At 35.8% G+C, this 12,322-nt stretch overlaps 1 protein-coding gene across 14 annotated transcripts in view; it reads left to right on the top strand.

The window, feature by feature from the left end:
- Positions 1-12,322, top strand: part of DST (dystonin) — a 438,529-nt gene that overhangs the window by 349,073 nt on the left and 77,134 nt on the right. The gene's annotated exons all lie outside the window — the stretch shown is intronic.

Here is a 12,322-nt window from a genome sequence, read left to right on the forward strand (position 1 = left end):
AGAAAAGCACTGAAGTACTGGATTTCGAAAGTATTTTTATTATAGACTTTGAAGCATAATCCAGTTTGACATTACTTTTTCTGGTAGATTTAGTTTAACCTAATGTCACAGATAAAATTATAACAATTTTTCATAATATAAAATAAGCTGCCTTTAGAGTAGGGCTAAAACTTAATGGTAGTTATTACCCAGCTACTCAGTAGGGGGTGCCTTATAATCACTGGGACCATAATGGATTATTTAAACTAGGTAAGACAGACTTCTCTGCTTCCATTTTTCCCCCTAAAACTTAACCTAAGAAATAACAGTTAATATCCTTGAAAGTACAAAATTCGTTCATATTTAATATACCCAAACATAATGATTAAAAACAAATGCTATTCTGAACCAAATGTACTAACTCATTTTCAGTGAAAACTATTGCAAGTGTTTGAAAATAGATTGGTATTACCTTCTGTGTTAGCTTAACGTTTTTAAACTATTTCGATTGTTTCGGTTTTGTTTATCATACATTTTTCTACTTCTAAATATTAGTCATTGGACTAAAATGTCTGAACAGTGAGCTGTTTTCCATTACTGCTGATAACTCCCAGTACCATTTTCTACTTATAGTTCTCTATTATTACATTAAATTCTATGCATACTGTCATAAATTCCAAGGTAGAATGTAAAATAATGTACCTTTGGTGTTCCCCCATTCCTACCTCCTGTTGGAGACTCCTAGCTCAACATTATCTTCAAATCTAAACTACATTATTAAATAATAATGTTTCCACATTTTTATATATCAAAGACATATGTAACCAACCATATATAAGGAACATGTCCTGGCAATTCCCATGATGTCATCAACAGCCAATCAGATTTTCTGGTCTTCATGAAGTAATCATTGTCACCATATTGATTTGATTTAATTTCAGTGAAGATCAAAGAAACTTGATGTTTTAACGAACATGTACAGTTACATTTTATAGTATATATAGCTAAATATATACCCCTTCCCACCTCTATCTAGGCCATGGTAAAAAAATCTTACAACCTGCTTACTGTTTATTTCTGGCCCCTCTATTGCTACCCCAATCACCAGTCATTTTCTCCCTACAAATGAACACCTCACTGGTATAAATCTCTCTGAACCGAAGATATTTTTTGTTTTCAAAATGAAAATAGCGTTACATAGAGCAGAGGATTTTTAAGCCAAATTGAAGCCACAAAGACCGGAGAACACACACCTAATTATACCATAATAAATTTTCTCTGGTCCAGGTCTTCACCAGGACTTCACATCTTTTAACCCCAGCATCATCATTTAAATATTGGGTAAAGTAAAATGCCAGGTATCTTGAGGCTAGTGAAACCAGGCCTTTTGAGCACTATTCGTAAATAGTATTGCTGAAATAATTACTTTGCAAATATCTTACTAAGATGTTTATTAAATGATCCTAAAATAACGTCTGCGATGTCATCATAGTTTTAAGGATAAAATTAAACTATCCAAAAAATGCTTTAATAGTGGTTTTTAAGTGTGCCCATATTGTTATATAGAGGTTGATGATGAATTGTTCTTCATTTTTGTTGAAAACGGGGAAATTAAATAAAGCTGTTGCCAAAATGGCTTTTGTTAGGGAAACAATTCTTTCTTGCCTGGATTTTTGTTAATGAGAGTACATTAGCAAGGAAGTTGGGTGATACCTTCCTCCGGTATTTTTCAAGGTGAAAATATTCTCACTACAGAAACTATAGCTTTGATGCATGGGCTTTATAGGAGGGTCACATTAGTTAATCAGCTACATCAAAGTGGCGTCTAAGATTTTAGGAAAAAAGAATATCACATTGATAGGCAAGAGAGAAGCTCCACCAAGTTACAAAGAGTTGGAGTTGATTGGCTGTATAGTATTAGTAATACCTCATATTGTCACCCGCACAGATGAGGCATAACAGTTGGGTGCACTCTTTTCTTCGTCACACACGTAATATACCATACTGATCTGAAAGGCTATCAAAAGGGAAGTTGGCAGTGTGGGTTCTCGTTCCGCTTTTGTTGCTAAGTAATGTTGTGACTCTTTATGATATGTAGCCTCTCTTAACATCTCTTGCTTTAAGATTGAGGAATGAAAGTAGGTTTTTCTGAGGGCAGTTCCAGCCAGAGATTTTTATAACTGGATTTAAAAATTTTTTTTTTGTTTTTGTTTTATTGTTAACGGGATAATCCTGTATTAACCATTTTAAAGTGAGCCCCCCAAAAGCACCAAACTCTAGCACGTCTCTTAGATAAAGGAATACCGACATAATTTTTTTTTAATGTGGAAAGTTGCTTAGAGATGTGGATGTGTATGTGCGGCTTAGACAGAGAATTCGCTTTGTTATGAAATTATATGTGGGTTTTCTGATAAAACAATTTGACTGGTAGATATTTTTAAAATGTTTACCTAGGTCTCTACTCAATCATTAAATAATAGCCGAGGATAGATAGATGCTATGATTATAAATTAAGTTAAAAGCTTTTGGAGATGTTCCAAGAACCAAGATACCCCTAGAAAATGTCTGTACTCACATCCTGTTCTTCACCTACCTTTGTCTTAATTTCAAAATTACTTTATTTCTTTTGTCAGAGTTTTAATATGAAGATTGTTTTCAGGTTTTATTTGATTTCAGTTTTTGTTTCTCTGAAGGAAACTGAATGGAAACATCATTAACAGGCGTATTGGTTTGCTTGCTGGATAGCTTTTTTTTAAAATCAACTTTTAGAAGTTATATATATATATGTATATATATCAATTAATAATATTTACACATAGAATCATTTTCTGTTACATAGAATATTTTTGATCCACTGTCACCTGAACACTATATTAAAGGGTGGGGGCAGGACAACATAGTTTTCGTATTGTAGTAATTTACTGGAAGAATAGCAGTGCTTATTAAAGATATTTCCTATCAAGATCAGATAATGAACCTATTAAGTGTTTCTGAATTTGTTTGCTTTTGTGGTAGGGTCTGAATAGCCTGCTTTCTATTAAATATAAACTCTTTTCTACTGAAATAAATAGCTATTATGTATTAATAGGATGAATACCCCCAAAACCCTGAAGAAGTTTATTAGTTTGAAAACTAAAAATATAGGATGCTTTCAGTTTTCATTAGGTAAAACTGAATGGCCTGTTTTAGGAAAAATAATAGAAATTGTTGCTCCTAAGGCCTATTTTTGTACTCACAGCAAAAACAAACAAACAAACAAAAAACCCACACCTCTTATTTGGCTTCTAATCCATATTTCAGGAGCTATTGGGCCAGGAAGATACTTTTGTCTGTTTTCATGGATAATGCATTTATTCATACAGACATTTCCCCACATATTACACATTGAATTTTATTAATATCTCCAACCTTTCAGCTCTAAAAATTACATGTTTCTGTTAATAAAATTAGCTTTTTAACTTTTCTATGAAGTGGATTGTTGCTCTTAGTGGTAAGATTTTTCAAGAACTTCCCTTTTTAAAGATTTAATTTAGCTTTTGAAGTACAAAAGTTGTACTATTTTGTTTATAATTCAATTAACATCCATGCACTCTTCCAAAATCATCTGCCTGTAGTAGTTACTTTAGCTAGATTACATCTGCTAGACTATGTAGATCAATATTTTGAGAACATTCAACATTGTGTGAAATAAGTGTTGACAATTGTTCAGAAAAACTATGCTCATTTTATTCATTGTGTATTTCTCTCATGAAAATGTGAGATCTAGATATCATGATTAATATTTAACACAGTTTAATATATCTTTATTTTTATTAACATTAGAGATGATAACATTTAAAGTTGCTGCATAAACCAAATTTGTGAGGAAAAGGTAAACCAGTCCAGTTCTACCCCAAATATGAGAGTTGTTTTATGTTATCTAGTTATGCCTTTGGAATATGACTACAAGTAACAAGATATATATCATAAATACCAATATAATAGTACAAATTTTAAGTTGAATTAGAATGTATTAGGATCATCATTTATAGAATTAATTGAAATCAGTTTAATAAAAAAGGAATTTAGTTATTAAATACATGGCATCTATTTAAACATAAGTGGATTGGAGGATAAGCAAAATGAAAAGTACTGGAATCTTCAATTATTATATACTTAATTATTCCACTAGCAAAACGATAACCTTTAAGTGTCTAAGACAGTAAATTCTTTAACACAATTATTGAGCACATACTATCAAATGAGTAGTGTTAGGACACTTCCAGGCCACCAAATACACTTAGACACTCTGCATTGCTATAAGCACTTCTTCCATAGTACTGTCACACTTAATATATTAATATGTTAATTATTCACTGATGTTATGTTAATATATTAATATGTTAATATAATATATTAATATGTTAATCATATACTGATACTCCTATATTTTACTTTTTGGAAATATTATGTACATTATCAAGCATACACAAAATAGAACTTTAAATAGAAGTGCTAATATTTTATTCCCAAACTCTTATGATCGTCTTGCATACACCTTGAAGTAATACACTTCAGTGGAAATCAGTGACCCAGGCTATATGCTCCTAGAGAGAGGTTCTTAGTCATCTTTGTTTCTTCAGAGCCTAAGTCATAGGCAGTGCTCAGTAAAAAATTGCTGAATGAGTGAGCAAAGGGACACAGGAAAATATGAATCCACAACATACCTTTGGACATGCTAGTTCCATCGCCCAGCTGCTTAATCCAATATAAGTACCAAATTCTACTTAAACAAAGGGGATTAGAAGACATTTTACCCAGTGTATTTTATTATCACAATTTAAAAGTTAAGAACGATTTTGCAATTCTTGCGAAAAAACCCAAACAAACACAAAAGAACGCCTTATAATTCTCAGTTTCCAGAATGATGAAAGGAAGGAGAGAAGAGGAGGAAGAACGAAGTAAAGAACTGGAGAAGATTTTTAAGGTGTCTTGGAGTTCTGAAATGCTCTAAACTGTAATTCATCTTTCATTTAATGTTTTTATGCTATATTTCAAGCATTTAGAATAATTTTTAGGACTACACAAACCACAAACTTAGATGCAAACTTAGAAGTGAAGAGATGAAGAACATAGTGGCTAAAATTCTGAGTATCCATTAGATACAGTAGGTGTACGTTTTTCTGTAGCACTCTAAACTGTATCATGTCCTTTTTCTCATCCGTATTCTCCATTGTATTATAAGTGGTATCAGGACAGTGGCACTTCATCTCTATGTCCCAGTGTTTTGCCAGTTCTTACCATGGTGTTTGACAGATAGAGAGCAGTATTTGATGAATGGTTGAGTGTAGGAATGAATTATCTTTGTATTAGAATCATCATTTATAGAATTAATCAAAATCAATTTAATAAAATCGGAAATCAGTTATTCAATAAATGGCGCATATACTTAAACATAATCAACTAGATGACATTTTCAAAAATGTACTATCCACCTCAAATGTGAGGTTACATGTTGCTCTTTTCAGCTTTACATAAGGTTAGAATAATATTGTGCTAATGATTCAGAGTTCGACTCTAAGGACTGAATTAGGACTATTCTTATGAAAAGTTCTGTGAGGATCTCAGAATTTTTAGAGAAAGGCACTCATTCACATTTTATGGAAACTTTATTTTTAATATTGCCATGAATAAGTAGCTTCCAGGTTTACATGTCAAGATGGTGGCAGTTGGGAGTAAAACCCTTAGTCTCTACTAATTCTTGGCCTGGTGCCCAATCCACTGTTTAAACATCGTAATGTGTGCATGTTTTTCTTTTTCTTATTATTAGCCCCTCAGAACAGCCTGTGTGCTTAATCACCACAGAATCAAGTGCTTTTTGAAATATTTTACTTCTTGTCTGTGAAAAATGGGTATTGTTATTGTGATGTTGATGGGTATTTTATATAGTTTTTCTTTATAGTTGTTTTTATATATATATACTATATATGTAAACATAATATATATACTATATATAATATATATATCCGCCCCCAACTTCATGACCACATACTGAGTTGTACCTAATAATTGTTGAATGAGTATTTTACTTATTACTTATAGAGTTCTGGTTATGGATAGGTTGTTTTTGTTTTTTGTTTTTTTTAAGATTCAATTTTTAGGTTTATAAAAATAATTTTGAAATAATGTTTCCTCTTCAAGGTACAAAAGTCCTCTCCCACATCTTTTCTGTAAAAGTGTCAGAGAAAGCATAAGGTTGTTTTTACTAGAACTGCCTTCTTCCAGCACGGTTTTATTTATGTTCAGATGATTATTTTGTGTGATTGAGAAAAGACAATCTGCCCTCACTCATACCTCTGTTGCTTTGGCGGTGTTGCTTATTTTGTAAAATAAAGGATGGGTAGATTTTCTTCTATTTAAATAAAACTATTAATTTTCCCCCAAAAGGCTAAGGCTTGGCTTGCTGAATTGAGTTTCGAACAGTGTTTTTAAAGAGTGTTTGTTCAGTAGATAAAAATCTGTGCATATGATTTTGTTTATGAAATATCTGGAGTCACTTACCGCCCTTGATCATCGCCGGGGCCTTGCATTAACCTCAGGAGGACTGCATGGTTATTAGTAACTACTAATATTCATGTCAGCAGTGCTCAGGGCTGCTTGCCATAGGAATAATTTACTCTGGAGAACAGATAGACTTGAACTTGGGCTTTAAAAAAGTGACAGAACACTCGACTTCAAAGTGAGTCTCACTTCCCAGGGCAGACACTAACTACTTAAACAGTCTGCGATTGCAATGCAGGAGAATGGTTTTCACTGAGGGATAGGGACCTGGGTAGCTCCTTTTCTCCCCATTTAATATTCAAATGAGCACGATCACCGGACGTTCACAGAATGATTTCTTCGCGGAGCTCCTGGTGTCAGGTTCTGCCTCTGCAAGCCCTTCCTGTCCCTTCCTATTTTGAACTCAGTGGTGAGCTTTCCGCGATCTCTGAACCCAAGCTGCCCCTCTCCCCAGTGGGTCTGATTTGCGCTGATGTCACCACCAAGCTGTTGCACGGCAGCCTCTCGGCCTCAAGGTACCTCCCCCTGAAACAGCTCGCCGGCTCTGAGAAGAGGCAAGGAGTCAAAAGAAAAGATGACTGCGAAGTTAAGTCACCGGAGGGCGTAGCAGCGAAGTGATAGCTGCGCGCCCGCAGCGCTCCGCGGGCAAAGGGACGGAGCAGATGTTGCCTAAAGAGAGAGGGCATTGCTGGAAGCGCCCTGCCTGGGTCTGTACTGCCTGGAGGAGCTGGGGACAGCGCAGGAGGTCCCTGCCGGAGTTGCTTTTCTGCCTCCTCCACCGCCACCTCTGCCTCTCTCCAGCTGTAGCTAAAATGAAAACCAAACTGCAGCCACAGTTGGTCAGTTTCAAAGGATTAAGTAGTCTTGGTTTTCGGCTGAATGTGAATGACGCTGCCTGTGCCTTAAAGGAAACTCGGAGCTCTTCTTTGCTGCAATTGCCTCAGGTGGAATAAGCCTTAAGGAGGATCAGATAAGACTCTTTGGGAAATCGCTTTTTTTCTTTTTCTTTTTTTTTTTAAAGGAGCGTTTATAGAATACCATGCTTTCTGTTTACTTTAAACAGTTGCTGGATTGTACTGGCCTGGCTGTCCAAAAGTTGAATTTTTTTTTTCCTTTGGGTAGTTCTGACTAGCTTCAGAGAAGCTTAATATGGGAAGAAAAACTGCCTTTTGAATCAAGATTATTTATAGCTACTCCCCAAAAATGTCAAAGAAAATTTTAACTTTCTTACAGCAGTAGACTTATTTTTCTCTGAAGATTTGTTCTGTGCCTTGATCTGAACAATACATGGTCCCGGTGTTTGTCTTTTAAGTTTCTAAAGCATGGTTTATTTATAAAGGAGATGAAGTTTTGCAAGCCATCGTTAAGTGGATTACAGTTAACCAGACCTCTGCCTAAATTAACAGTCAGCCTGTTAAAATGCTTGCTCATTTGGAAATTTTAACCTGGAAATCTCAGATGCAAAATTAGACTAAAAAGGGAAATGGACTGACAATGGAATGTTCTTAGTGTTTGAGCCACTGTTAAGTGTGTGTTTGTTTGTGTTTTTTTTCCTGTGTTTTGGAGTATGTGAAAGGGAACTTTGGGGGCTTGGGAAGGAGATTTCTGTTCTGTGTTCTTGATGCACTTTATTTTTTAGAATCATTCTAAAGACTACCAGATAAAAGGATAGTTGCATTTAGACTGCTGCACTGATGATGACCTTAAAGACCTCATGTATTTACGATTTACGACGTACATGTATTTGAGCATGTGTCTATGCTAAAGACACTTTATAGTTCTGTTCAGTAGTATGCTTTTTTGAAAGATGCTTTATCTTATTTCTTGTTCTTTGTGTCAAGAGCTGCAGTATTTGCTTTAACTTTCTACAAAATGGGGAAGCCACTCAGCAGACCAGACTGTTTGCGCCAGAATCCCCCATGTGTAGGGAAGGGTGAAGAAGAGGAGGACCTAAATATCGAAGACTGTTACGTTCCACAGCGGTCGATCTATGATACTGTCAGACTAAATGAACAGATAGACTCGGGTTCAAAAGGTAGCCTGTCTTCCAGGCATTTCACAGACCGGACCTTACCCTATAGTCACAGAACACTGGATGTTAGTTCTTTATGCTCCAACGGTGCCCTTGCATCTTCCAGTGTGTTTGAGCTGAAAGGTCGTGAAGCTAACAAACTAGATGAAAAGATGATCTTTGATGCGCTCAAACTAAATAGCGATATCATCCGAACCACAGGATTACCCAAAGCCAAATCTCACGCAGAAAAGAAAGAGCATAGACGGTCATGGCGAATGTTTGTCCCAGCCAATTTTATGGATTATGCAAACAAAAGTGAAAGCTCTTTTGTTGAACCTACTGATATGTCAGATGCTGTTACCAAGGCCAGCAAGTGCAGATGGGGGACTAATTCTCTTACATCGGAGGAGGAGGACTCTGGTTTATGTAGCCCTCCAGCAGAGAGGGAAGAAAAACAGGGCTTTTTAACTGGAGACCAGTCACGGATTAGAAGCTTGCCTTCTGCTGAAGATATTCATGTAGCAGAACAATATAGACCATTTTTTTCTGTCAATTCCACTAGCGAACAGAAAATCCCATTGCTTTCTTGTAGAAGTGCCCACCCAGATGAAAACTCCAAAATGATTTTACATGATGTCTGTGCCCTAGAAGAAACAAAACGTGTACATGGTCAAAGGGAAATCCATGGTGAAATTTGCTGTCTGCAGAATGATTTGCAAGAGAGCATTGTTAAGTATGACTCATTAATTATGCCAAGAGATAGAGAAAATGAGGGTGTTTCTAATCCTGGAGAAGAAGGGAAAACATGTGGACCAGGAGAATTCCACATCATAGCACAAAGTAGGGAATTTATGGAAGATTCTCCTGAGGATTTAGATCTCTCTCATTCAAATCTCGGGGGACATGATGTAGATTGTGATAGCACAAGTTTAGTAGAAAATGTGACACTGTTGACACGACGTGACTTGGAAGAATCCAACAGAGCATCTAAAGAGGAAGTGGAGGCTCCCTTTTCTGCCCAGGAGATGGAGATGATACATATGAAGTGCTCCCCGAAATTCATACCAGTAATAAAGAAAGCAACTCCCAGGAAAACAAGGGCCCAGGCAGGAATATTGGACACAGTCTGTAATGGCTTTCAATCAGTTCAGGTAACTAATGGAAATGGGAAACTCTGCAGTGCCAAAAGTTTGTGTTTCTGTTCAAAGTGGTCACTAGTGTCTTTCATAAGGATCAAATCCAGTCTTTTACTTTGGGGGTTTGACTAATACCCTGCAAAATACCAGGTATTGATGCATTGATCATTATAACCAATTAATTAGGGACCGTTTTTGAGGAGAATGATTATTCCCAGCTGTTTATAGAGTCCTGTTATTGATTGTGCAGATGCTGACTGTTTTCTTTCATTTAGAATGCCTGCACTGTGAATTTATGTTCACATTCGGCTTTTACACACATTGTGGTTTAAGACTCTGCCATTTAAGGGCAGTTATACTGGATTTATTAAGCTTGAGAAGCTTAGTCACGAAGGTACAAACACAACATTATATTGTTGTGGTCTGTGAAGTACTCTACTCAAATTCAGGATGTTTTCAAATGTGCTGAAAGTTTTCTCTCAAGTAGCTCTGCATATGGAAGTGCAGAAGTTACTGTGCTGTATTTTACAATTGTTATAGTCCCTAAATTTGTGTGATTATTTTTGTGAGTGGTGAATGAGGTAAGAAAGTAAAGGGTTCAGCCTTGTAATAAGTAGAGGTTGTTTGTCAAGCCTGTAATTTTTTTCTTCCCACTTAGATTGAAGTTCAGCTATTTTGGTACTTTTACTAAGCTCTTCTGGTAAACTTTGCCTTAGAGGTAATTTTATTTTATTTTAAGCTTTTCTGTGTTTGTGTGCTGATAGATTAGGCTGGGGGAAAGTCTATCTTGATAAATATTATGTTACACTGAAAGATAAGGAATTTGGACAATATCAGAAAAGTTCCTCTTTTCAGTCTGTGAAATAATTGCTCTAGTCAGCGATGCCTTTTCCTTGAGCATGCATTAAATGGCATGGTGGTTTAAAAGCTCGGCAAAGTATTTTTTTTAATGTAAATGATCTTGCAATGTATTTGTAGGAAGTAATTAAACTAGGAGTGTGTAGATCCTTCAGTAATTATCTTTTTTAACACTTAGTATATTTTTTGTAGCACTTCAGAAAATTACCACAGACTCACCTAGACTTACTCTGATATATGACCCTAAAATTAATTTCTTTAAAATCAAGATCAGAGAGTAAAGGTAAAGCAGTTTATTAGAATATTATGTTAGGTTTTTTTGTCCTGCAAATTATGTGAGAGCGAGAATAGAACTTTACCCCAAATCCTTATATACCAGATAAGTTCTTGCAGTTAAGAATGTAGCAGCTCCCCCTCCTCCATTTTTCGTAAGTAGTAAAACATATCCGCAGCTATTAGTTCCTAGAAGTTGTAACTTAGAAAGTGATGTAGAAAATAAATAGAATCATAATACAACACCAAATTCTATTTTCATCACCTTGCTGCAACTTTCTATTGCCTTATTAGGTAAATTACTGCCTTTTAAAAAATTGTGATAACTTATGTTTTTTTCTTAGTGACTTGGGGGAATTCTCATAATTTCTTTGGTTATGTGTAGTTGACTTTTTATATTTAGCAGTGCAATACAGAAACAACTAGCCAGTGTGGAAATGGTCTGTATGGATTTTCTATAGAAAAATTTTGGACTTTTATGTAGGAGGTGACTTTTAGAGGAAATGATCATTTATTTGTTTGCTATTCCTTAATTTACTCATTCTTACAATAACCCAGAAGTATGCTGCTCTCTAAGCCTTGGGCCAGAGTCTGAGAGTTTGTCTCTTTCAGCCTCTACATCTTTCAAAAGTATTTTTCGTACTGTGTCTGTAATGTTTTAAAGTACTCTTGATATTTGCCTTTATTATGTTTTTATATATTCTGTTTTAACTGTTCACTAACTTGGACTATTGACGTATTTATATCGTACCCTATAGTATAATGACTCAGAGCCTCACACCTTGTCTTATCTTGGTATCTAGCTGAAACTTTCTTTCCTAGTTAATTTATTTTCTTCATGGCATCCTTCTAGCCTTGTATAAAAAAACATTTGTATTATGTGTGAAAGAGTTGATCTGCCCCCAGTATTGTCTGTTGAGGGGTAGATGTCACTCACCCCATGATATAAATATAATTTTTCTATACTGATATTCATTTGGCAAATAATTATCGGGTGTATAACAATGTTAGGTACTATGGTAGGTCCACAGCATGGAACTACTTACTGTAAGGAAAATTTCTGCTTTCCTGGAACTTGCATTTTACTCTAGCACATTAGATCTTTTGACAGTTACAGGCAACTGGGGTCTATACGTTGGATGGGATGGAGAGTCGCGGTGAGAGAGCTAGAAAGCTGCTAACAGTGCAGGCAGTGACCAGAGAGTAATCAGAGTTGCTGTGCTGTGATTATCCAGGGAGTGACATCTCCATGCCTCTTGCAAGCCCATCAGATTCTTGATAGACGTTGAGGGGGCTAGATGTGTAGGGATCCATGCGATTGCAGTGCCTGCCTATATGGTTTTTCTTTTCCATACATGCTTTTGGCCCCTCTGGCAAGCCATAGATTAGTCTCTTGGCTCACCTCATCATCTTGTCAGTGATTCTTATTTCCAGTTTGAGTCTCAAACTTCATTGCTAACTAACAGCAGCCATCCTTAGAAGAGTATGTAAGAATTCTTGCACTAGGTAGCTGGGCTCATCT

The sequence above is a fragment of the Rhinolophus hipposideros genome (assembly GCF_964194185.1).
Source record: "Rhinolophus hipposideros genome assembly, chromosome: 3".
Taxonomy (NCBI): Eukaryota; Metazoa; Chordata; class Mammalia; order Chiroptera; family Rhinolophidae; genus Rhinolophus; species Rhinolophus hipposideros.